Source organism: Oncorhynchus nerka, unplaced genomic scaffold (genome assembly GCF_034236695.1).
Source record: "Oncorhynchus nerka isolate Pitt River unplaced genomic scaffold, Oner_Uvic_2.0 unplaced_scaffold_1421, whole genome shotgun sequence".
Lineage (NCBI taxonomy): Eukaryota > Metazoa > Chordata > Actinopteri > Salmoniformes > Salmonidae > Oncorhynchus > Oncorhynchus nerka.
The window spans coordinates 90783-114528 of NW_027039898.1; the positions used below are offsets into that span (position 1 = coordinate 90783).

At 42.9% G+C, this 23746-nt stretch overlaps 24 non-coding genes across 24 annotated transcripts; all 24 read left to right on the forward strand.

The window, feature by feature from the left end:
- Window positions 1-3606: 3606 nt before the first annotated feature.
- Window positions 3607-3678, forward strand: trnaa-ugc (transfer RNA alanine (anticodon UGC)). Its single transcript has one exon. It is a non-coding gene; the product is annotated as a tRNA-Ala (tRNA).
- Window positions 3679-4136: 458 nt separating this feature from the next.
- trnat-cgu (transfer RNA threonine (anticodon CGU)) lies at window positions 4137-4208 on the forward strand. Its single transcript has one exon. It is a non-coding gene; the product is annotated as a tRNA-Thr (tRNA).
- A 611-nt stretch (window positions 4209-4819) lies between these two features.
- trnai-aau (transfer RNA isoleucine (anticodon AAU)) lies at window positions 4820-4893 on the forward strand. Its single transcript has one exon. It is a non-coding gene; the product is annotated as a tRNA-Ile (tRNA).
- Window positions 4894-4974: 81 nt separating this feature from the next.
- Window positions 4975-5047, forward strand: trnaf-gaa (transfer RNA phenylalanine (anticodon GAA)). Its single transcript has one exon. It is a non-coding gene; the product is annotated as a tRNA-Phe (tRNA).
- A 6999-nt stretch (window positions 5048-12046) lies between these two features.
- On the forward strand, window positions 12047-12118 carry trnaa-ugc (transfer RNA alanine (anticodon UGC)). Its single transcript has one exon. It is a non-coding gene; the product is annotated as a tRNA-Ala (tRNA).
- Window positions 12119-12573: 455 nt separating this feature from the next.
- On the forward strand, window positions 12574-12645 carry trnat-cgu (transfer RNA threonine (anticodon CGU)). The gene has a single exon. It is a non-coding gene; the product is annotated as a tRNA-Thr (tRNA).
- A 574-nt stretch (window positions 12646-13219) lies between these two features.
- trnai-aau (transfer RNA isoleucine (anticodon AAU)) lies at window positions 13220-13293 on the forward strand. The gene has a single exon. It is a non-coding gene; the product is annotated as a tRNA-Ile (tRNA).
- Window positions 13294-13375: 82 nt separating this feature from the next.
- trnaf-gaa (transfer RNA phenylalanine (anticodon GAA)) lies at window positions 13376-13448 on the forward strand. Its single transcript has one exon. It is a non-coding gene; the product is annotated as a tRNA-Phe (tRNA).
- Window positions 13449-14315: 867 nt separating this feature from the next.
- Window positions 14316-14389, forward strand: trnai-aau (transfer RNA isoleucine (anticodon AAU)). The gene has a single exon. It is a non-coding gene; the product is annotated as a tRNA-Ile (tRNA).
- An 82-nt stretch (window positions 14390-14471) lies between these two features.
- trnaf-gaa (transfer RNA phenylalanine (anticodon GAA)) lies at window positions 14472-14544 on the forward strand. The gene has a single exon. It is a non-coding gene; the product is annotated as a tRNA-Phe (tRNA).
- An 870-nt stretch (window positions 14545-15414) lies between these two features.
- trnai-aau (transfer RNA isoleucine (anticodon AAU)) lies at window positions 15415-15488 on the forward strand. Its single transcript has one exon. It is a non-coding gene; the product is annotated as a tRNA-Ile (tRNA).
- Window positions 15489-15570: 82 nt separating this feature from the next.
- Window positions 15571-15643, forward strand: trnaf-gaa (transfer RNA phenylalanine (anticodon GAA)). The gene has a single exon. It is a non-coding gene; the product is annotated as a tRNA-Phe (tRNA).
- Window positions 15644-16509: 866 nt separating this feature from the next.
- trnai-aau (transfer RNA isoleucine (anticodon AAU)) lies at window positions 16510-16583 on the forward strand. The gene has a single exon. It is a non-coding gene; the product is annotated as a tRNA-Ile (tRNA).
- An 82-nt stretch (window positions 16584-16665) lies between these two features.
- trnaf-gaa (transfer RNA phenylalanine (anticodon GAA)) lies at window positions 16666-16738 on the forward strand. The gene has a single exon. It is a non-coding gene; the product is annotated as a tRNA-Phe (tRNA).
- Window positions 16739-17613: 875 nt separating this feature from the next.
- Window positions 17614-17687, forward strand: trnai-aau (transfer RNA isoleucine (anticodon AAU)). The gene has a single exon. It is a non-coding gene; the product is annotated as a tRNA-Ile (tRNA).
- Window positions 17688-17769: 82 nt separating this feature from the next.
- Window positions 17770-17842, forward strand: trnaf-gaa (transfer RNA phenylalanine (anticodon GAA)). The gene has a single exon. It is a non-coding gene; the product is annotated as a tRNA-Phe (tRNA).
- An 876-nt stretch (window positions 17843-18718) lies between these two features.
- On the forward strand, window positions 18719-18792 carry trnai-aau (transfer RNA isoleucine (anticodon AAU)). Its single transcript has one exon. It is a non-coding gene; the product is annotated as a tRNA-Ile (tRNA).
- An 82-nt stretch (window positions 18793-18874) lies between these two features.
- Window positions 18875-18947, forward strand: trnaf-gaa (transfer RNA phenylalanine (anticodon GAA)). The gene has a single exon. It is a non-coding gene; the product is annotated as a tRNA-Phe (tRNA).
- An 856-nt stretch (window positions 18948-19803) lies between these two features.
- On the forward strand, window positions 19804-19877 carry trnai-aau (transfer RNA isoleucine (anticodon AAU)). The gene has a single exon. It is a non-coding gene; the product is annotated as a tRNA-Ile (tRNA).
- An 81-nt stretch (window positions 19878-19958) lies between these two features.
- Window positions 19959-20031, forward strand: trnaf-gaa (transfer RNA phenylalanine (anticodon GAA)). The gene has a single exon. It is a non-coding gene; the product is annotated as a tRNA-Phe (tRNA).
- A 595-nt stretch (window positions 20032-20626) lies between these two features.
- trnai-aau (transfer RNA isoleucine (anticodon AAU)) lies at window positions 20627-20700 on the forward strand. The gene has a single exon. It is a non-coding gene; the product is annotated as a tRNA-Ile (tRNA).
- A 45-nt stretch (window positions 20701-20745) lies between these two features.
- On the forward strand, window positions 20746-20819 carry trnaf-gaa (transfer RNA phenylalanine (anticodon GAA)). The gene has a single exon. It is a non-coding gene; the product is annotated as a tRNA-Phe (tRNA).
- Window positions 20820-21666: 847 nt separating this feature from the next.
- On the forward strand, window positions 21667-21740 carry trnai-aau (transfer RNA isoleucine (anticodon AAU)). The gene has a single exon. It is a non-coding gene; the product is annotated as a tRNA-Ile (tRNA).
- An 81-nt stretch (window positions 21741-21821) lies between these two features.
- trnaf-gaa (transfer RNA phenylalanine (anticodon GAA)) lies at window positions 21822-21894 on the forward strand. Its single transcript has one exon. It is a non-coding gene; the product is annotated as a tRNA-Phe (tRNA).
- The last annotated feature ends 1852 nt before the right edge of the window (window positions 21895-23746 follow it).

Genomic DNA, 23746 nt, shown 5'->3' on the forward strand with positions numbered 1-23746 from the left:
AGACGGTTCTCGGACGAGAAACAGCTTCGTACATTTGCAATGACTTCAATTCATTTTTGCATCACGAAAATGGCGACATTTAGAAATGGCAGAACGCAAGACTAGGTGCATTGCGACCGTCTCGGCCCATATAGACAGACCCCAACGTTTCTGTCCGATAGCTCATTCAAGGACCCCGTAGCAAGTCATGGAAAAAGTGGATTTTCAGCACCAATTAGGGTTTTGCTCGGACACCAAATGACCGATCGAGCCAAAACTTGGGATTCGGGGTCGCCTCAGCAAGGTCTACACGTAACATAAGAAATGGACCCGCAGCTAGAACGTAACTACGTGTTTTATGTTTTTTTATGGTTTGAACCAAAGGCGTTGTGAATTTTGGGCCAGCTCTGAAGTATGTGATAGTTGGCTACTAAACGAGTTGGAAGAAGTGGGTTTGGTGTCAGTTTGTATCAGTTTGGTGTCAGAATGATATCTAATTGACTGATGGACGATGACTTGCTGGTGACTCTTGTCCATTTGCAATATGTTTAAACAGTGAGGTACCATCACCAAAAGTGACATTCTGAAATCAACCCTAACGAGCCATTGAGATGAACCAGAATCACTGCCCAGCCATCCCAGTCAATTTCACATTCCTGCAGGATTTTTATAGCATGACAAATTCGTGATGGTACCTGGCCCATTGAACCATATTGCAAATGCACAGTGACTTTGCAAAAGTGAGAAAACAAACAAATGGACATGATGAAATCAACACAACGAGTGATGGAAAGGTACAACTTCACTGCTCGGCCATCCTGTGTTCATCAGGCCAGTCAATTTTGCATTTTTGAGCATGTCAAATTTCATATGGTAAATGCCAATTGAACCATATTGCAAATGCACGTGCACTTGCAATATGATTCAACAGTGAAAAACATCACCAAATGGACATGATGAAGTCAACACAACGAGCGTTGGAAAGGAGCAACTATCACTGCCAGGCCATCCTGTGTTCATCAGGCCAGTCAATTTTGCCTGCATTTTTTGAGCATGTCAAATTTCAAATGGTAAATGCCCATTGAAATTGCAAATGCAAGTGCACTTGCAATATGATTCAACAGTGAAAAACATCACCAAATGGACATGATGAAATCAACACAACGAGTGATGGAAAGGAACAACTATCACTGCCCGGCCATCCTGTGTTCCCATAGCGGGCATTAATATCATAATGACCGGTAAATGCATTTACAACCATATTTTTATTTTGGGTCAGAAATACCAGTTGCACAACAATGCACGTGCATTTGCAATATGATTCTATAGTGAAAAAACATCACATTACATTTACATTTAAGTCAAACGCTCTTATCCAGAGCACTTACAAATTGGGCATGATGAAATCAACACAACGAGTGATGGAAAGGAACAACTATCACTGCCAGGCCATCCTGTGTTCATCAGGCCAGTCAATTTTGCATTCCTGCGGAGGATTTTTATAGCATGACAAAATCGTGATGGTACATGCCCATTGAACCATATTGCAAATGCACAGTGACTTTGCAAAAGTAAGAAAACATAAACAAATGGACATGATGAAATCAACACAACGAGTGATGGAAAGGTAAACTATCACTGCTCGGCCATCCTGTGTTCATCAGGCCAGTCAATTTTGCATTTTTGAGCATGTCAAATTTCATATGGTAAATGCCCATTGAAACATATTGCAAATGCACGTGCATTTGCAATATGATTCTATAGTGAAAAAAACATCACCAAATGGACATGATGAAATCAACACAACGAGTGATGGAAAGGAACAACTATCACTGCCCGGCCATCCCGAGTTCATCAGGCCAGTCAATTTTGCATTTCTGCAGGATTTTCGAGCATGTCAAATTTCTTATGGCATTTGGCCCCCAAAAAAGTGACTTTTGACTTTGACTTTTGACTTCCAATGAAATCATATTATAAATGGACAAATCATATTCCTTATGCACAAGTTTAAAAAAAAAATATATATATATATGACAATAAAATACAACTACAGTATGTTGATACAGTTCTTATACGTGTGTAATTGACACAAAATTTGAAAGAATTTCGAAAAACGGTCCAGAAAGCACTTTTTTAAGGGTGTGTGAAGTTTTTTACAAAATTTTGACATTTTTTACTTTTGACTTTTGACTTTCTATGAAATCATATTGAAAATGGACAAAACATATTACTTATGCGCATGTAAAAAAAATATATATATATATGATAATAAAATTGGACAAAAGTATATTCATACAGTTCTTACACATGTGTAATTGACAAAAAAATCGAAAGAATTTCGAAAAACGGTCCAGAAAGCACTTTTTTAAGGGGTGATAAGTTTTTGACAAAAAAATCATTTTTTCAAAATTTTGCTTTTGGACGTTGACTTGGGTTACATTTCCAATATGAAAAACCAAGGTGGAGCGGATTCGCCACCTGTTGGATTTTTTTAAAGTTGACAACTGGCAATTGCCATATGGCATTTGCAATACACTTTGCATGAATCAACGCCGAATTGGGTGGTATTGGACAATGTGTATATGGTTTGTCCGATGCCAATGACTTCCCATTCATTTTTGTCCAATACAGGGGGGTAATTCCCTTACCTACAGTATTCCCCAACTTGTCTTTTGAGAGTATTCACTTGTTAAATTAGCTTTTGCACAACTCCCACTTTCCACAATGTTGACATTCTAAGAATGAAATAGATGCGCAAAGCCATCTGTTTTTGTTAACTGAAGCACATGGGTTCAATCCCTGTTCGACGTTTATGGTAGATAGCTGATATTATGGAAATGTACTTTCATCACAACAGTGTAAAGAAAAGGTCAATTATCTTGATATGGCCACTGCGACCTGTATGCTCTAGTCGGCTGGCCCTCGCTACATATTCGTAGCCAGAACCACTGGCTATTTTGTTATTGACTGTGCGCTTGTTTGTTCCATGTGTAACTTCATCTGTAAGTCTATGCTAGGTAAAGCTCCGCCTTATCAAAGCACTCACAGTCGGCCTAGTCCTTGCGCAGCAGTCCCTTCCAGCTGCAGTCAGAGCAGGAGATGCCCATCTCTAAATAGCCCACCCAATCTACCTACCTCATCGCCATATTGTTTTTATTTACTTTCTGCACTTTTGCACACCAGTATTTCTACTTGCACATCATCATCTGCTCATCTATCACTCCAGTGTTCATTTGCTAAATTGTGATTACTTCGGTACTATGGCATATTTATTGCCTTTAAAAAAAAAATCCCTTCTATTTTGTTATTGACTGTGCGCTAGTTTGTTCCATGTTTAACTCGTCGCCAGAACCACTGGTTCCAGGTCATCTGTAAGTCTATGCTAGGTAAAGCTCCGCCTTATCAAGGCAATCACAGGCGGCCTAGTCCTCTCGCAGCAGTCCCTTCCAGCTGCAGTCAGAGCAGGAGATGTTCACCCTCCGCGTCCAGACTGCAAATGAATTGCACTGCTTTGCTTTACCTTGGCCAGGTCGCAGTTGTGTATGAGAACTTGTTCTTAACTGGCTTACCTGCTATAATAAAGGAGAAATTTAAGAAAATTAGAAACAATTTTTTTCTTTCCCAGAAAGGGGTGTAGCTCAGTGGTAGAGCGCATGCTTTGCATGTATGAGCTCCTGGGTTCAATCCCCAGCTTCTCCATGTTTTTTTGCAAAGACCCAACTTCTACTTTCCAGAATGTTGAAATTCTAAGCAGGAAACAGAGATGTGCTAAATAATTTGGTCTTTTAATCTGAAGAACATGCGTTCAATCCCTGTTAGTACATTTATAGAACAGAAGTGGCATGGTTGCCAACTTTTATGGCATCATTTTCAAAAACTGAAGTTCATGTTTTCGATCCCTGTCCGTACCTGTTTTAAGAATTGCTGCTATCATTTCATTGTAGTTTCAATGGAGTTGTGTATATATAAAGTACAGTGTATTGTATTGATATTGCGTTTTATCTGCAAATTAAATGGGATGGAAGCTCAGAGGGGAGTGCATGCTATATATGTATGAGGTCCTTTCTCCACTGAGTTTGTGTGCCAAATTCACATTTGCACAACTACTACTTTCCAGAATGTTGATATATATATATATATATATTGCATTATAGAGTGGCATGGTGGCCAAGTGGTAAGGCGTCGGTCTCGTAAACCGAAGACCATGGGTTCAAATTCCGTCCGTGCCTTTATAGAAAATTCCCCAGCTGTTTGGAATTGCCACAAGGAGCAACCAAGAGTGTCCAGTCTTGTCAGGCTATGCTGTTGGTGGACTTGTTAGTTTGCGCTCCAGCACTTGCAGAGGCTCGGTGCATCTCAACAATTGTGCTCTGTAGCCAGCGGCCGGTTAGCTCAGTTGGTTAGAGTGTGTGATACGCTGCTCTCTGAAAGTAAGTAATGTCTTTCTTTTTCATCTGACATTGTGACATCAGTGTTACATCTGACATTGTGACATCAGTGTCGTACATGAGTTTCTTGTCATTGTTACATGACAGTTTCTTGTCAGTTTCTTGTCATTGTTTACATGACAGTAGGTTGTCGTAAGACAAGGCTGCATGAAGTGTGAACTGGAGTTTTCTTGGATCCATAAAACAATGTGCTTTTGGAGAATGTGGGCATCGATCCCACTACCTCACGCGTGCAAAGCATTTGAGCTAATTCCCCAGCCGTTTGGAATTTCCAAAAGAAGCAACCAAGAGGGTCCAGTCTTGTCAGGCTATGCTGTTGGTGGACTTGTTTGTTGACGTGCCAGCACTTGCAGAGGCTCGGTGCATTTCAACAATTGAGCAAAGTAGCAAATGGCCGGTTAGCTCAGTTGGTTAGAGTGTGGTGCTAATAACGCCAAGGTCATGGGTTCGATCCCCATACTGGCTATTATGTACATGTTGAGTGTCAAATTATGAGTCACATGCATGTGAATTGTCAAGGGTGCCACAGAATTATGTTGAGTGAATTGCCGGAATAGCTCAGTTGGGAGAGCGTTAGACTGAAGATCTAAAGGTCCCTGGTTCGATCCCGGGTTTCGGCATCTGTATTTGTTCTTTCTTTATGCTCTGGCTTCAAGGAAACTTTCCACAGCTTTGTTTGTGGGCCTCAATGGTGTCTGCTACGCTGCTCCTCTGAAAGTAAGTAATGTCTTGCTTTTTCATCTGACATTTTGACATCAGTGTTACATTAAAGTTGCTTGTCATTGCTACATGACAGTAGGTTGTCGTAAGACAAGGCTGCATGAAGTGTGAACTGCAGCTTTCTTGGATCCACAAAAAATGTGTTTTTGGGGAATGCGGGCATCGATCCCACTACCTATAGCATGCTAAGCAAACACAATACCAATTGATCAAATTCCCCAGCTGTTTGGAATTGCCACAAGGAGCAACCAAGAGTGTCCAGTCTTGTCAGGCTATGCTGTTGGTGGACTTGTTAGTTTGCGCTCCAGCACTTGCAGAGGCTCGGTGCATCTCAACAATTGTGCTCTGTAGCCAGCGGCCGGTTAGCTCAGTTGGTTAGAGTGTGTGATACGCTGCTCTCTGAAAGTAAGTAATGTCTTTCTTTTTCATCTGACATTGTGACATCAGTGTTACATGAGAGTTTCTTGTCATTGTTACATGACAGTAGGTTGTCGTAAGACAAGGCTGCATGAAGTGTGAACTGGAGTTTTCTTGGATCCATAAAACAATGTGCTTTTGGAGAATGTGGGCATCGATCCCACTACCTCACGCGTGCAAAGCATTTGAGCTAATTCCCCAGCCGTTTGGAATTTCCGAAAGAAGCAACCAAGAGGGTCCAGTCTTGTCAGGCTATGCTGTTGGTGGACTTGTTAGTTTGCGCTCCAGCACTTGCAGAGGCTCAAATTATGAGTCACATGTGCATCTCAACAATTGTGCTCTGTAGCCATGGCCGGTTAGCTCAGTTGGTTAGAGTGCCACAAAAAAATGATACGCTGCTCTCTGAAAGTAAGTAATGTCTTTCTTTTTCATCTGACATTGTGACATCAGTGTTACATGAGAGTTTCTTGTCATTGTTACATGACAGTTTCTTGTCATTGTTTACATACCTTAAGGGAAGATTTCGGCAGTTGCTGTATGGTTAGTGAGAAAGTCCATATTGAAAATGTACGGTCCCTTACTAGACGTCCGAAATCGTTTGTAAAATTCGCGGACGGCGTCGGGCCGAGCGGCAGGGCCGGACCTACCAGGAAGTCATCAAATGAACTTTGTCGGACATTCGGTTTCCGTTTTACAAAAATAATAAGATGTTGGTCATTTTTCCGCTGTCCCGGAAATTCCCACAAGAGGGCATAAGCAATCATATTGCTATTGGACAAAACATAACGATTCACGACGGGGCCTTATCTCGAAAACGGAAAATATTTCGAAGCCGAAACTCGGTGAGCGTATGTTTGGCATAATGGGCAGTTGGCCCCGAACAAGATGGCGTCTAGGCCTCAACGGCATTTGAGTTATGGCCATTTATCTGGGATTAAAGGTCCAAAATGAAAATAGAGAAATTATTTTTCCACTTCACGTCAAAGTCAAGGAGCCTCCGGTGTCAATAAAAAAAGAACCAGCCATTTATCTATCGTCATTTAAGAGAAATCGTACAACGACAGATTGGTGATGTTCACGGATAGGTGTTTTTTTTTTCAACGGTTACAGATCCAGTTGCAGGGTGTTCTTACGAATCTTTTTAAAGTGTGCTGCGGAGCTCTGCGAGATTTCTGTGTCATTTGCTTTTGGGTGACAGTGAGAGAACCGTTAAGGTGAGAAGCACAAATCGACCTCAGGAACGTACCTGAGGTCCTCCCGATCCGTGCAAGCCTAACCTTGACCGTGTGGCATTAACCCTTACCAGTTAAAAGAAGGTGTTTACATCAAACAGTTTGCATTGACTTCTCTCCCCATAGGAATACATTGCCTGCACCTCTAAATTCAACCTGAAGCGTATGTGGGTTATGAATGCCTTATGAACCTGTCTTCTATGACAGTCCATCAGACCACTATGAGGTCTACCTGTGTCGATTCTAGCTTTCCTGAGCAACCGGAAGTGGTTAAATTGACCCAAAAGGTGTTTTGATGTACATAACCTTCAAAGGTGAAAATGACTACATTCAACCCTGTGTAGATCGTAGATCAGTCAATTCTTAACTTAAAGACTTAAAACTCAGGATTCTGTAAGTTTCTATGTCAATCAAGACATATGTTTACTTATAGCTTCCTGTGCCAACCGGAAGTGCCTTTAATTGGGTCACACTGTCTGTTTTGAAGGGTTAAAAAAGTCACATCTTTCCTAAACTTCATATGTGTGACTAGGTAACCCTCATGAACTGTAAATCAGTCATTTCTCCCAACAGATGTCAAAGAAAAGCTCTCACACGCACACACAGCAAGGATGGAGTTAAAAAGTGCGGTGCTCAAAGACACAGAGAGCAGGCAATGGCATAAACATAATCTCTAGGCCGTGCCGAGTTCAACGAGATATCCCGCTTGACCGTAGCTCGCTCGCTCGGTCTAAGCGCAGCGACCATTAGAAAAGTAGGCCCAAAATGAAGCCTGCCCCACAACGTCATTTGCTTTTGGGTGACAGTGAGAGAACTGTTAGGGTGAGAAGCACAATTCGACCTCAGGTACGTTCCTAAGGTCCTCCCGATCCGTGCAAGCCTAACCTTGACCGTGTGGCATTAACCCTTAATAGTTAAAAGAAGGTGTTTACTTCAAAGAGTTTGCATTGACTTCTCTCCCCATAGGAATACATTGCCTGCACCCCTAAATTCAACCTGAAGCCTATGTGGGTTATGAATGCCGTATGAACCTGTCTTCGATGACAGTCCATCAGGCCACTACGAGGTCTACCTGTGTTGATTCTAAGCTTCCTGGACCAACCGGAAGTGGTTAAAATCACCCTAAAAGTGTTTATCCATACCCTGCCTGCAGTTTGATAGACATAGTGCATTCAACCCTGTGTAAATCAGTCAATTCTTAACGTAAGGACTTAAAACTGAGGATTCTGTAAAAGCATACCCCAATGAGGATATGTGTTGACTTACAGCTTCCTGTGCCAACCGGAAGTGCCATAATTGGTGTCTCTTGGGCTGTTTCGAGGGGTTAAAAAAGTCAGATCTTTCCAAAACTTCATATATGTGATTAGGCAACCCCCATGAACTGTAAATCAGTCATTTGTCCTGTAAAATTTCAAAGGAAAACTAAATCACACACACACACAGCTTGGAAGTAGGGACCCATTGGGGTGCGTAGAGACATACACTGCCTGCATTAGTTAACCTTGTTGGAACTTTTAAAGAACCGTCGGACCTAGAGTTCCGAAACTTTAGAATCCTGTTCTAGACCTCCGGTCGATAGTGCGTGGTGAGTTACGTGGCTCTAGACGGTTCTCGGACCGAGAAACAGCTTCGTACATTTGCAATGACTTCAATTCATTTTTGCATCACGAAAATGGCGACATTTAGAAATGTCCCAGAGTCGCAAGACTAGGTGCATTGCGACCGTCTCGGCCCATATAGACAGACCCCAACGTTTCTGTCCGATAGCTCATTCAAGGACCCCGTAGCAAGTCATGGAAAAAGTGGATTTTCAGCACCAATTAGGGTTTTGCTCGGACACCAAATGACCGATCGAGCCAAAACTTGGGATTCGGGGTCGCCTCAGCAAGGTCTACACGTAACATAAGAAATGGACCCGCAGCTAGAACGTAACTACGTGTTTTATGTTTTTTTATGGTTTGAACCGAAGGCGTTGTGAATTTTGGGCCAGCTCTGAAGTATGTGATAGTTGGCTACTAAACGAGTTGGAAGAAGTGGGTTTGGTGTCAGTTTGTATCAGTTTGGTGTCAGAATGATATCTAATTGACTGATGGACGATGACTTGCTGGTGACTCTTGTCCATTTGCAATATGTTTAAACAGTGAGGTACCATCACCAAAAGTGACATTCTGAAATCAACCCTAACAGAGCCATTGAGATGAACCAGAATCACTGCCCAGCCATCCCATTTCACATTCCTGCAGGATTTTTATAGCATGACAAATTCGTGATGGTACCTGCCCATTGAACCATATTGCAAATGCACAGTGACTTTGCAAAAGTGAGAAAACAAACAAATGGACATGATGAAATCAACACAACGAGTGATGGAAAGGTACAACTCTCACTGCTCGGCCATCCTGGTTCATCAGGCCAGTCAATTTTGCATTTTTGAGCATGTCAAATTTCATATGGTAAATGTGATTGAACCATATTGCAAATGCACGTGCACTTGCAATATGATTCAACAGTGAAAAAACATCACCAAATGGACATGATGAAGTCAACACAACGAGTGCGTTGGAAAGGAGCAACTATCACTGCCAGGCCATCCTGTGTTCATCAGGCCAGTCAATTTTGCATTTCTGCAGGATTTTTGAGCATGTCAATTTTTTCAAATTTCATATGGTAATGCCCATTGAACCATATTGCAAATGCAAGTGCACTTGCAATATGATTCAACAGTGAAAAAACATCACCAAATGGACATGATGAAATCAACACAACGAGTGATGGAAAGGAACAACTATCACTGCCCGGCCATCCTGTGTTCCCATAGCGGGCATTAATATCATCAATGACCGGTAAATGCATTTACAACCATATTTTTATTTTTGGGTTACCAGTTGCACAACAATGCACGTGCATTTGCAATATGATTCTATAGTGAAAAAACATCACATTACATTTACATTTAAGTCATTTAGCAGACGCTCTTATCCAGAGCGACTTACAAATTGGGCATGATGAAATCAACACAACAAGTGATGGAAAGGAACAACTATCACTGCCAGGCCATCCTGTGTTCATCAGGCCAGTCAATTTTGCATTCCTGCAGGATTTTTATAGCATGACAAAATCGTGATGGTACATGCCCATTGAACCATATTGCAACAGTGACTTTGCAAAAGTAAGAAAACATAAACAAATGGACATGATGAAATCAACACAACGAGTGATGGAAAGGTAAACTATCACTGCTCGGCCATCCTGTGTTCATCAGGCCAGTCAATTTTGCATTTTTGAGCATGTCAAATTTCATATGGTAAATGCCCATTGAAACATATTGCAAATGCACGTGCATTTGCAATATGATTCTATAGTGTGAAAAAACATCACCAAATGGACATGATGAAATCAACACAACGAGTGATGGAAAGGAACAACTATCACTGCCCGGCCATCCCGAGTTCATCAGGCCAGTCAATTTTGCATTTCTGCAGGATTTTCGAGCATGTCAAATTTCTTATGGCATTTGGCCCCCAAAAAAGTGACTTTTGACTTTGACTTTTGACTTCCTATGAAATCATATTATAAATGGACAAATCATATTCCTTATGCACAAGTTAAAAAAAAAATATATATATATATGACAATAAAATACAACTACAGTATGTTGATACAGTTCTTATACGTGTGTAATTGACACAAAATTTGAAAGAATTTCGAAAAACGGTCCAGAAAGCACTTTTTTAAGGGTGTGTGAAGTTTTTGACAAAATTTTGACATTTTTTACTTTTGACTTTCTATGAAATCATATTGAAAATGGACAAAACATATTACTTATGCGCATGTAAAAAAAAAATATATATATATATGATAATAAAATTGGACAAAAGTATATTCATACAGTTCTTACACATGTGTAATTGACAAAAAAATCGAAAGAATTTCGAAAAACGGTCCAGAAAGCACTTTTTTAAGGGGTGATAAGTTTTTGACAAAAAAATCATTTTTTCAAAATTTTGCTTTTGGACGTTGACTTGGGTTACATTTCCAATATGAAAAACCAAGGTGGAGCGGATTCGCCACCTGTTGGATTTTTAAAGTGTGACAACTGGCAATTGCCATATGGCATTTGCAATACACTTTGCATGAATCAACGCCGAATTGGGTGGTATTGGACAATGTGTATATGGTTTGTCCGATGCCAATGACTTCCCATTCATTTTTGTCCAATACAGGGGGGTAATTCCCTTACCTACAGTATTCCCCAACTTGTCTTTTGAGAGTATTCACTTGTTAAATGAGCTTTTGCACAACTCCCACTTTCCACAATGTTGACATTCTAAGAATGAAATAGATGCGCAAAGCCATCTGTTTTTGTTAACTGAAGCACATGGGTTCAATCCCTGTTCGACGTTTATGGTAGATAGCTGATATTATGGAAATGTACTTTCATCACAACAGTGTAAAGAAAAGGTCAATTATCTTGATATGGCCACTGCGACCTGTATGCTCTAGTCGGCTGGCCCTCGCTACATATTCGTCGCCAGAACCACTGGCTATTTTGTTATTGACTGTGCGCTTGTTTGTTCCATGTGTAACTCGTCGCCAGAACCACTGGCTCCAGGTCATCTGTAAGTCTATGCTAGGTAAAGCTCCGCCTTATCAAAGCACTCACAGTCGGCCTAGTCCTTGCGCAGCAGTCCCTTCCAGCTGCAGTCAGAGCAGGAGATGCCCATCTCTAAATAGCCCACCCAATCTACCTACCTCATCGCCATATTGTTTTTATTTACTTTCTGCACTTTTGCACACCAGTATTTCTACTTGCACATCATCATCTGCTCATCTATCACTCCAGTGTTCATTTGCTAAATTGTGATTACTTCGGTACTATGGCATATTTATTGCCTTTAAAAAAAAAAAAAATCCCTTCTATTTTGTTATTGACTGTGCGCTAGTTTGTTCCATGTGTAACTTGTCGCCAGAACCACTGGTTCCAGGTCATCTGTAAGTCTATACTAGGTAAAGCTCCGCCTTATCAAGGCAATCACAGGCGGCCTAGTCCTCTCGCAGCAGTCCCTTCCAGCTGCAGTCAGAGCAGGAGATGTTCACCCCTCCGCGTCCAGACTGCAAATGAATTGCACTGCTTTGCTTTACCTTGGCCAGGTCGCAGTTGTGTATGAGAACTTGTTCTTAACTGGCTTACCTGCTATAATAAAGGAGAAATTTAAGAAAATTAGAAACAATTTTTTTCTTTCCCAGAAAGGGGGTGTAGCTCAGTGGTAGAGCGCATGCTTTGCATGTATGAGCTCCTGGGTTCAATCCCCAGCTTCTCCATGTTTTTTTGCAAAGACCCAACTTCTACTTTCCAGAATGTTGAAATTCTAAGCAGGAAACAGAGATGTGCTAAATAATTTGGTCTTTTAATCTGAAGAACATGCGTTCAATCCCTGTTAGTACATTTATAGAACAGAAGTGGCATGGTTGCCAACTTTTATGGCATCATTTTCAAAAACTGAAGTTCATGTTTTCGATCCCTGTCCGTACCTGTTTTAAGAATTGCTGCTATCATTTCATTGTAGTTTCAATGGAGTTGTGTATATATAAAGTACAGTGTATTGATATTGCGTTTTATCTGCAAATTAAATGGGATGGAAGCTCAGAGGGGAGTGCATGCTATATATGTATGAGGTCCTTTCTCCACTGAGTTTGTGTGCCAAATTCACATTTGCACAACTACTACTTTCCAGAATGTTATATATATATATATATATATATTTGCATTATAGAGTGGCATGGTGGCCAAGTGGTAAGGCGTCGGTCTCGTAAACCGAAGACCATGGGTTCAAATTCCGTCCGTGCCTTTATAGAAAATTCCCCAGCTGTTTGGAATTGCCACAAGGAGCAACCAAGAGTGTCCAGTCTTGTCAGGCTATGCTGTTGGTGGACTTGTTAGTTTGCGCTCCAGCACTTGCAGAGGCTCGGTGCATCTCAACAATTGTGCTCTGTAGCCAGCGGCCGGTTAGCTCAGTTGGTTAGAGTGTGTGATACGCTGCTCTCTGAAAGTAAGTAATGTCTTTCTTTTTCATCTGACATTGTGACATCAGTGTTACATGAGAGTTTCTTGTCATTGTTACATGACAGTTTCTTGTCATTGTTTACATGACAGTAGGTTGTCGTAAGACAAGGCTGCATGAAGTGTGAACTGGAGTTTTCTTGGATCCATAAAACAATGTGCTTTTGGAGAATGTGGGCATCGATCCCACTACCTCACGCGTGCAAAGCATTTGAGCTAATTCCCCAGCCGTTTGGAATTTCCGCAAGAAGCAACCAAGAGGGTCCAGTCTTGTCAGGCTATGCTGTTGGTGGACTTGTTTGTTGACGTGCCAGCACTTGCAGAGGCTCGGTGCATTTCAACAATTGAGCAAAATAGCAAATGGCCGGTTAGCTCAGTTGGTTAGAGTGTGGTGCTAATAGCGCCAAGGTCATGGGTTCGATCCCCATACTGGCTATTATGTACATTTTGAGTGTCAAAATTATGAGTCACATGCATGTGAATTGTCAAGGGTGCCACAGAATTATGTTGAGTGAATTGCCGGAATAGCTCAGTTGGGAGAGCGTTAGACTGAAGATCTAAAGGTCCCTGGTTCGATCCCGGGTTTCGGCATCTGTATGTTCTTTCTTTATGCTCTGGCTTCAAGGAAACTTTCCACAGCTTTGTTTGTGGGCCTCAATGGTGTGTGCTACGCTGCTCCTCTGAAAGTAAGTAATGTCTTGCTTTTTCATCTGACATTTTGACATCAGTGTTACATTAAAGTTGCTTGTCATTGCTACATGACAGTAGGTTGTCGTAAGACAAGGCTGCATGAAGTGTGAACTGCAGCTTTCTTGGATCCACAAAAAATGTGTTTTTGGGGAATGCGGGCATCGATCCCACTACCTATAGCATGCTAAGCAAACACAATACCAATTGATCAAATTCCCCAGCTGTTTGGAATTGCCACAAGGAGCAACCAAGAGTGTCCAGTCTTGTCAGGCTATGCTGTTGGTGGACTTGTTAGTTTGCGCTCCAGCACTTGCAGAGGCTCGGTGCATCTCAACAATTGTGCTCTGTAGCCAGCGGCCGGTTAGCTCAGTTGGTTAGAGTGTGTGATACGCTGCTCTCTGAAAGTAAGTAATGTCTTTCTTTTTCATCTGACATTGTGACATCAGTGTTACATGAGAGTTTCTTGTCATTGTTACATCTTGTCATTGTTACATGACAGTAGGTTGTCGTAAGACAAGGCTGCATGAAGTGTGAACTGGAGTTTTCTTGGATCCATAAAACAATGTGCTTTTGGAGAATGTGGGCATCGATCCCACTACCTCACGCGTGCAAAGCATTTGAGCTAATTCCCCAGCCGTTTGGAATTTCCGCAAGAAGCAACCAAGAGGGTCCAGTCTTGTCAGGCTATGCTGTTGGTGGACTTGTTTGTTGACGTGCCAGCACTTGCAGAGGCTCGGTGCATTTCAACAATTGAGCAAAATAGCAAATGGCCGGTTAGCTCAGTTGGTTAGAGTGTGGTGCTAATAACGCCAAGGTCATGGGTTCGATCCCCATACTGGCTATTATGTACATTTTGAGTGTCAAAATTATGAGTCACATGCATGTGAATTGTCAAGGGTGCCACAGAATTATGTTGAGTGAATTGCCGGAATAGCTCAGTTGGGAGAGCGTTAGACTGAAGATCTAAAGGTCCCTGGTTCGATCCCGGGTTTCGGCATCTGTATTTGTTCTTTCTTTATGCTCTGGCTTCAAGGAAACTTTCCACAGCTTTGTTTGTGGGCCTCAATGGTGTGTGCTACGCTGCTCCTCTGAAAGTAAGTAATGTCTTGCTTTTTCATCTGACATTTTGACATCAGTGTTACATTAAAGTTGCTTGTCATTGCTACATGACAGTAGGTTGTCGTAAGACAAGGCTGCATGAAGTGTGAACTGCAGCTTTCTTGGATCCACAAAAAATGTGTTTTTGGGGAATGCGGGCATCGATCCCACTACCTATAGCATGCTAAGCAAACACAATACCAATTGATCAAATTCCCCAGCTGTTTGGAATTGCCACAAGGAGCAACCAAGAGTGTCCAGTCTTGTCAGGCTATGCTGTTGGTGGACTTGTTAGTTTGTCCAGCACTTCCAGCACTTGCAGAGGCTCGGTGCATCTCAACAATTGTGCTCTGTAGCCAGCGGCCGGTTAGCTCAGTTGGTTAGAGTGTGTGATACGCTGCTCTCTGAAAGTAAGTAATGTCTTTCTTTTTCATCTGACATTGTGACATCAGTGTTACATGAGTTTCTTGTCATTGTTTCTTGTCATTGTTACATGACAGTAGGTTGTCGTAAGACAAGGCTGCATGAAGTGTGAACTGGAGTTTTCTTGGATCCATAAAACAATGTGCTTTTGGAGAATGTGGGCATCGATCCCACTACCTCACGCGTGCAAAGCATTTGAGCTAATTCCCCAGCCGTTTGGAATTTCCGCAAGAAGCAACCAAGAGGGTCCAGTCTTGTCAGGCTATGCTGTTGGTGGACTTGTTTGTTGACGTGCCAGCACTTGCAGAGGCTCGGTGCATTTCAACAATTGAGCAAAATAGCAAATGGCCGGTTAGCTCAGTTGGTTAGAGTGTGGTGCTAATAACGCCAAGGTCATGGGTTCGATCCCCATACTGGCTATTATGTACATTTTGAGTGTCAAAATTATGAGTCACATGCATGTGAATTGTCAAGGGTGCCACAGAATTATGTTGAGTGAATTGCCGGAATAGCTCAGTTGGGAGAGCGTTAGACTGAAGATCTAAAGGTCCCTGGTTCGATCCCGGGTTTCGGCATCTGTATTTGTTCTTTCTTTATGCTCTGGCTTCAAGGAAACTTTCCACAGCTTTGTTTGTGGGCCTCAATGGTGTGTGCTACGCTGCTCCTCTGAAAGTAAGTAATGTCTTGCTTTTTCATCTGACATTTTGACATCAGTGTTACATTAAAGTTGCTTGTCATTGCTACATGACAGTAGGTTGTCGTAAGACAAGGCTGCATGAAGTGTGAACTGCAGCTTTCTTGGATCCACAAAAAATGTGTTTTTGGGGAATGCGGGCATCGATCCCACTACCTATAGCATGCTAAGCAACACAATACCAATTGATCAAATTCCCCAGCTGTTTGGAATTGCCACAAGGAGCAACCAAGAGTGTCCAGTCTTGTCAGGCTATGCTGTTGGTGGACTTGTTAGTTTGCGCTCCAGCACTTGCAGAGGCTCGGTGCATCTCAACAATTGTGCTCTGTAGCCAGCGGCCGGTTAGCTCAGTTGGTTAGAGTGTGTGATACGCTGCTCTCTGAAAGTAAGTAATGTCTTTCTTTTTCATCTGACATTGTGACATCAGTGTTACATGAGAGTTTCTTGTCATTGTTTTCTTGTCATTGTTACATGACAGTAGGTTGTCGTAAGACAAGGCTGCATGAAGTGTGAACTGGAGTTTTCTTGGATCCATAAAACAATGTGCTTTTGGAGAATGTGGGCATCGATCCCACTACCTCACGCGTGCAAAGCATTTGAGCTAATTCCCCAGCCGTTTGGAATTTCCGCAAGAAGCAACCAAGAGGGTCCAGTCTTGTCAGGCTATGCTGTTGGTGGACTTGTTTGTTGACGTGCCAGCACTTGCAGAGGCTCGGTGCATTTCAACAATTGAGCAAAATAGCAAATGGCCGGTTAGCTCAGTTGGTTAGAGTGTGGTGCTAATAACGCCAAGGTCATGGGTTCGATCCCCATACTGGCTATTATGTACATTTTGAGTGTCAAAATTATGAGTCACATGCATGTGAATTGTCAAGGGTGCCACAGAATTATGTTGAGTGAATTGCCGGAATAGCTCAGTTGGGAGAGCGTTAGACTGAAGATCTAAAGGTCCCTGGTTCGATCCCGGGTTTCGGCATCTGTATTTGTTCTTTCTTTATGCTCTGGCTTCAAGGAAACTTTCCACAGCTTTGTTTGTGGGCCTCAATGGTGTGTGCTACGCTGCTCCTCTGAAAGTAAGTAATGTCTTGCTTTTTCATCTGACATTTTGACATCAGTGTTACATTAAAGTTGCTTGTCATTGCTACATGACAGTAGGTTGTCGTAAGACAAGGCTGCATGAAGTGTGAACTGCAGCTTTCTTGGATCCACAAAAAAATGTGTTTTTGGGGAATGCGGGCATCGATCCCACTACCTATAGCATGCTAAGCAAACACAATACCAATTGATCAAATTCCCCAGCTGTTTGGAATTGCCACAAGGAGCAACCAAGAGTGTCCAGTCTTGTCAGGCTATGCTGTTGGTGGACTTGTTAGTTTGCGCTCCAGCACTTGCAGAGGCTCGGTGCATCTCAACAATTGTGCTCTGTAGCCAGCGGCCGGTTAGCTCAGTTGGTTAGAGTGTGTGATACGCTGCTCTCTGAAAGTAAGTAATGTCTTTCTTTTTCATCTGACATTGTGACATCAGTGTTACATGAGAGTTTCTTGTCATTGTTACATGACAGTTCTTGTCATTGTTTACATGACAGTAGGTTGTAAGACAAGGCTGCATGAAGTGTGAACTGGAGTTTTCTTGGATCCATAAAACAATGTGCTTTTGGAGAATGTGGGCATCGATCCCACTACCTCACGCGTGCAAAGCATTTGAGCTAATTCCCCAGCCGTTTGGAATTTCCGCAAGAAGCAACCAAGAGGGTCCAGTCTTGTCAGGCTATGCTGTTGGTGGACTTGTTTGTTGACGTGCCAGCACTTGCAGAGGCTCGGTGCATTTCAACAATTGAGCAAAATAGCAAATGGCCGGTTAGCTCAGTTGGTTAGAGTGTGGTGCTAATAACGCCAAGGTCATGGGTTCGATCCCCATACTGGCTATTATGTACATTTTGAGTGTCAAAATTATGAGTCACATGCATGTGAATTGTCAAGGGTGCCACAGAATTATGTTGAGTGAATTGCCGGAATAGCTCAGTTGGGAGAGCGTTAGACTGAAGATCTAAAGGTCCCTGGTTCGATCCCGGGTTTCGGCATCTGTATTTGTTCTTTCTTTATGCTCTGGCTTCAAGGAAACTTTCCACAGCTTTGTTTGTGGGCCTCAATGGTGTCTGCTACGCTGCTCCTCTGAAAGTAAGTAATGTCTTGCTTTTTCATCTGACATTTTGACATCAGTGTTACATTAAAGTTGCTTGTCATTGCTACATGACAGTAGGTTGTCGTAAGACAAGGCTGCATGAAGTGTGAACTGCAGCTTTCTTGGATCCACAAAAAAATGTGTTTTTGGGGAATGCGGGCATCGATCCCACTACCTATAGCATGCTAAGCAAACACAATACCAATTGATCAAATTCCCCAGCTGTTTGGAATTGCCACAAGGAGCAACCAAGAGTGTCCAGTCTTGTCAGGCTATGCTGTTGGTGGACTTGTTAGTTTGCGCTCCAGCACTTGCAGAGGCTCGGTGCATCTCAACAATTGTGCTCTGTAGCCAGCGGCCGGTTAGCTCAGTTGGTTAGAGTGTGTGATACGCTGCTCTCTGAAAGTAAGTAATGTCTTTCTTTTTCATCTGACATTGTGACATCAGTGTTACATGAGAGTTTCTTGTCATTGTTTACATGACAGTAGGTTGTCATTGTTTAAGACAGGTTGTCGTAAGACATAGGCTGCATGAAGTGTGAACTGGAGTTTTCTTGGATCCATAAAACAATGTGCTTTTGGAGAATGTGGGCATCGATCCCACTACCTCACGCGTGCAAAGCATTTGAGCTAATTCCCCAGCCGTTTGGAATTTCCGCAAGAAGCAACCAAGAGGGTCCAGTCTTGTCAGGCTATGCTGTTGGTGGACTTGTTTGTTGACGTGCCAGCACTTGCAGAGGCTCGGTGCATTTCAACAATTGAGCAAAATAGCAAATGGCCGGTTAGCTCAGTTGGTTAGAGTGTGGTGCTAATAACGCCAAGGTCATGGGTTCGATCCCCATACTGGCTATTATGTACATTTTGAGTGTCAAAATTATGAGTCACATGCATGTGAATTGTCAAGGGTGCCACAGAATTATGTTGAGTGAATTGCCGGAATAGCTCAGTTGGGAGAGCGTTAGACTGAAGATCTAAAGGTCCCTGGTTCGATCCCGGGTTTCGGCATCTGTATTTGTTCTTTCTTTATGCTCTGGCTTCAAGGAAACTTTCCACAGCTTTGTTTGTGGGCCTCAATGGTGTCTGCTACGCTGCTCCTCTGAAAGTAAGTAATGTCTTGCTTTTTCATCTGACATTTTGACATCAGTGTTACATTAAAGTTGCTTGTCATTGCTACATGACAGTAGGTTGTCGTAAGACAAGGCTGCATGAAGTGTGAACTGCAGCTTTCTTGGATCCACAAAAAAATGTGTTTTTGGGGAATGCGGGCATCGATCCCACTACCTATAGCATGCTAAGCAAACACAATACCAATTGATCAAATTCCCCAGCTGTTTGGAATTGCCACAAGGAGCAACCAAGAGTGTCCAGTCTTGTCAGGCTATGCTGTTGGTGGACTTGTTAGTTTGCGCTCCAGCACTTGCAGAGGCTCGGTGCATCTCAACAATTGTGCTCTGTAGCCAGCGGCCGGTTAGCTCAGTTGGTTAGAGTGTGTGATACGCTGCTCTCTGAAAGTAAGTAATGTCTTTCTTTTCATCTGACATTGTGACATCAGTGTTACATGAGAGTTTCTTGTCATTGTTACATGACAGTAGGTTGTCATTGTAAGACAAGGCTGCATGAAGTGTGAACTGGAGTTTTCTTGGATCCATAAAACAATGTGCTTTTGGAGAATGTGGGCATCGATCCCACTACCTCACGCGTGCAAAGCATTTGAGCTAATTCCCCAGCCGTTTGGAATTTCCGCAAGAAGCAACCAAGAGGGTCCAGTCTTGTCAGGCTATGCTGTTGGTGGACTTGTTTGTTGACGTGCCAGCACTTGCAGAGGCTCGGTGCATTTCAACAATTGAGCAAAATAGCAAATGGCCGGTTAGCTCAGTTGGTTAGAGTGTGGTGCTAATAACGCCAAGGTCATGGGTTCGATCCCCATACTGGCTATTATGTACATTTTGAGTGTCAAATTATGAGTCACATGCATGTGAATTGTCAAGGGTGCCACAGAATTATGTTGAGTGAATTGCCGGAATAGCTCAGTTGGGAGAGCGTTAGACTGAAGATCTAAAGGTCCCTGGTTCGATCCCGGGTTTCGGCATCTGTATTTGTTCTTTCTTTATGCTCTGGCTTCAAGGAAACTTTCCACAGCTTTGTTTGTGGGCCTCAATGGTGTCTGCTACGCTGCTCCTCTGAAAGTAAGTAATGTCTTGCTTTTTCATCTGACATTTTGACATCAGTGTTACATTAAAGTTGCTTGTCATTGCTACATGACAGTAGGTTGTCGTAAGACAAGGCTGCATGAAGTGTGAACTGCAGCTTTCTTGGATCCACAAAAAATGTGTTTTTGGGGAATGCGGGCATCGATCCCACTACCTATAGCATGCTAAGCAAACACAATACCAATTGATCAAATTCCCCAGCTGTTTGGAATTGCCACAAGGAGCAACCAAGAGTGTCCAGTCTTGTCAGGCTATGCTGTTGGTGGACTTGTTAGTTTGCGCTCCAGCACTTGCAGAGGCTCGGTGCATCTCAACAATCTCAACATGTGTGAACTGGTGCTCTGTAGCCAGCGGCCGGTTAGCTCAGTTGGTTAGAGTGTGTGATACGCTGCTCTCTGACAGCCAGCACTGGAGTTTTCTTGGATCCATAAAACAATGCTTTTGGAGAATGTGGGCATCGATCCCACTACCTCACGCGTGTTAGCTCAGTTGGTTAGAGTGTGGTGCTAATAACGCCAAGGTCATGGGTTCGATCCCCATACTGGCTATTATGTGAATTGTCAAGGGTGCCACAGAATTATGTTGAGTGAATTGCAGGAATAGCTCAGTTGGGAGAGCGTTAGACTGAAGATCTAAAGGTCCCTGGTTCGATCCCAGGGCATCTGTATTTGTTCTTTCTTTATGCTCTGGCTTCAAGGAAACTTTCCACAGCTTTGTTTGTGGGCCTCAATGGTGTGTGCTACGCTGCTCCTCTGAAAGTAAGTAATGTCTTGCTTTTTCATCTGACATTTTGACATCAGTGTTACATTAAAGTTGCTTGTCATTGCTACATGACAGTAGGTTGTCGTAAGACAAGGCTGCATGAAGTGTGAACTGCAGCTTTCTTGGATCCACAAAAAAATGTGTTTTTGGGGAATGCGGGCATCGATCCCACTACCTATAGCATGCTAAGCAAACACAATACCAATTGATCAAATTCCCCAGCTGTTTGGAATTGCCACAAGGAGCAACCAAGAGTGTCCAGTCTTGTCAGGCTATGCTGTTGGTGGACTTGTTAGTTTGCGCTCCAGCACTTGCAGAGGCTCGGTGCATCTCAACAATTGTGCTCTGTAGCCAGCGGCCGGTTAGCTCAGTTGGTTAGAGTGTGTGATACGCTGCTCTCTGAAAGTAAGTAATGTCTTTCTTTTTCATCTGACATTGTGACATCAGTGTTACATGAGAGTTTCTTGTCATTGTTACATGACAGTAGGTTGTCGTAAGACAAGGCTGCATGAAGTGTGAACTGGAGTTTTCTTGGATCCATAAAACAATGTGCTTTTGGAGAATGTGGGCATCGATCCCACTACCTCACGCGTGCAAAGCATTTGAGCTAATTCCCCAGCCGTTTGGAATTTCCGCAAGAAGCAACCAAGAGGGTCCAGTCTTGTCAGGCTATGCTGTTGGTGGACTTTTTGTTGACGTGCCAGCACTTGCAGAGGCTCGGTGCATTTCAACAATTGAGCAAAGTAGCAAATGGCCGGTTAGCTCAGTTGGTTAGAGTGTGGTGCTAATAACGCCAAGGTCATGGGTTCGATCCCCATACTGGCTATTATGTACATGTTGAGTGTCAAATTATGAGTCACATGCATGTGAATTGTCAAGGGTGCCACAGAATTATGTTGAGTGAATTGCCGGAATAGCTCAGTTGGGAGAGCGTTAGACTGAAGATCTAAAGGTCCCTGGTTCGATCCCGGGTTTCGGCATCTGTATTTGTTCTTTCTTTATGCTCTGGCTTCAAGGAAACTTTCCACAGCTTTGTTTGTGGGCCTCAATGGTGTCTGCTACGCTGCTCCTCTGAAAGTAAGTAATGTCTTGCTTTTTCATCTGACATTTTGACATCAGTGTTACATTAAAGTTGCTTGTCATTGCTACATGACAGTAGGTTGTCGTAAGACAAGGCTGCATGAAGTGTGAACTGCAGCTTTCTTGGATCCACAAAAAATGTGTTTTTGGGGAATGCGGGCATCGATCCCACTACCTATAGCATGCTAAGCAAACACAATACCAATTGATCAAATTCCCCAGCTGTTTGGAATTGCCACAAGGAGCAACCAAGAGTGTCCAGTCTTGTCAGGCTATGCTGTTGGTGGACTTGTTAGTTTGCGCTCCAGCACTTGCAGAGGCTCGGTGCATCTCAACAATTGTGCTCTGTAGCCAGCGGCCGGTTAGCTCAGTTGGTTAGAGTGTGTGATACGCTGCTCTCTGAAAGTAAGTAATGTCTTTCTTTTTCATCTGACATTGTGACATCAGTGTTACATGAGAGTTTCTTGTCATTGTTACATGACAGTTTCTTGTCCGGACGGCGTCGGGCGAGCGGCAGGGCCGGACCTACCAGGAAGTCATCAAATGAACTTTGTCGGACATTCGGTTTCCGTTTTACAAAAATAATAAGATGTTGGTCATTTTTCCGCTGTCCCGGAAATTCCCACAAGAGGGCATAAGCAATCATATTGCTATTGGACAAAACATAACGATTCACGACGGGGCCTTATCTCGAAAACGGAAAATATTTGAAGCCGAAACTCGGTGAGCGTATGTTTGGCATAATGGGCAGTTGGCCCCGAACAAGATGGCGTCTAGGCCTCAACGGCATTTGAGTTATGGCCATTTATCTGGGATTAAAGGTCCAAAATGAAAATAGAGAAATTATTTTTCCACTTCACGTCAAAGTCAAGGAGCCTCGGTGTCAATAAAAAAGAACCAGCCATTTATCTATCGTCATTTAAGAGAAATCGTACAACGACAGATTGGTGATGTTCACGGATAGGTGTCTTTTTTTTTTCAACGGTTACAGAGCTTTCTTGGATCCCAAAAAAATGTGTTTTTGGGGGAATGCGGGCATCGATACCTATAGCATGCTAAGGTTTCCCCAGCTGTTTGGAATTGCCACAAGGAGCAACCAAGAGTGTCCAGTCTTTGTTGCTGTTGGTGGACTTGTTAGTTTGCGCTCAGCACTTGCAGATCCAGTTGCAGGGTGTTCTTACGAATCTTTTTAAAGTGTGCTGCGGAGCTCTGCGAGATTTCTGTGTCATTTGCTTTTGGGTGACAGTGAGAGAACCGTTAAGGTGAGAAGCACAAATCGACCTCAGGAACGTACCTGAGGTCCTCCCGATCCGTGCAAGCCTAACCTTGACCGTGTGGCATTAACCCTTACCAGTTAAAAGAAGGTGTTTACATCAAACAGTTTGCATTGACTTCTCTCCCCATAGGAATACATTGCCTGCACCTCTAAATTCAACCTGAAGCGTATGTGGGTTATGAATGCCTTATGAACCTGTCTTCTATGACAGTCCATCAGACCACTATGAGGTCTACCTGTGTCGATTCTAAGCTTCCCTGAGCAACCGGAAGTGGTTAAATTGACCCAAAAGGTGTTTTGATGTACATAACCTTCAAAGGTGAAAATGACTACATTCAACCCTGTGTAGATCGTAGATCAGTCAATTCTTAACTTAAAGACTTAAAACTCAGGATTCTGTAAGTTTCTATGTCAATCAAGACATATGTTTACTTATAGCTTCCTGTGCCAACCGGAAGTGCCTTTAATTGGGTCAC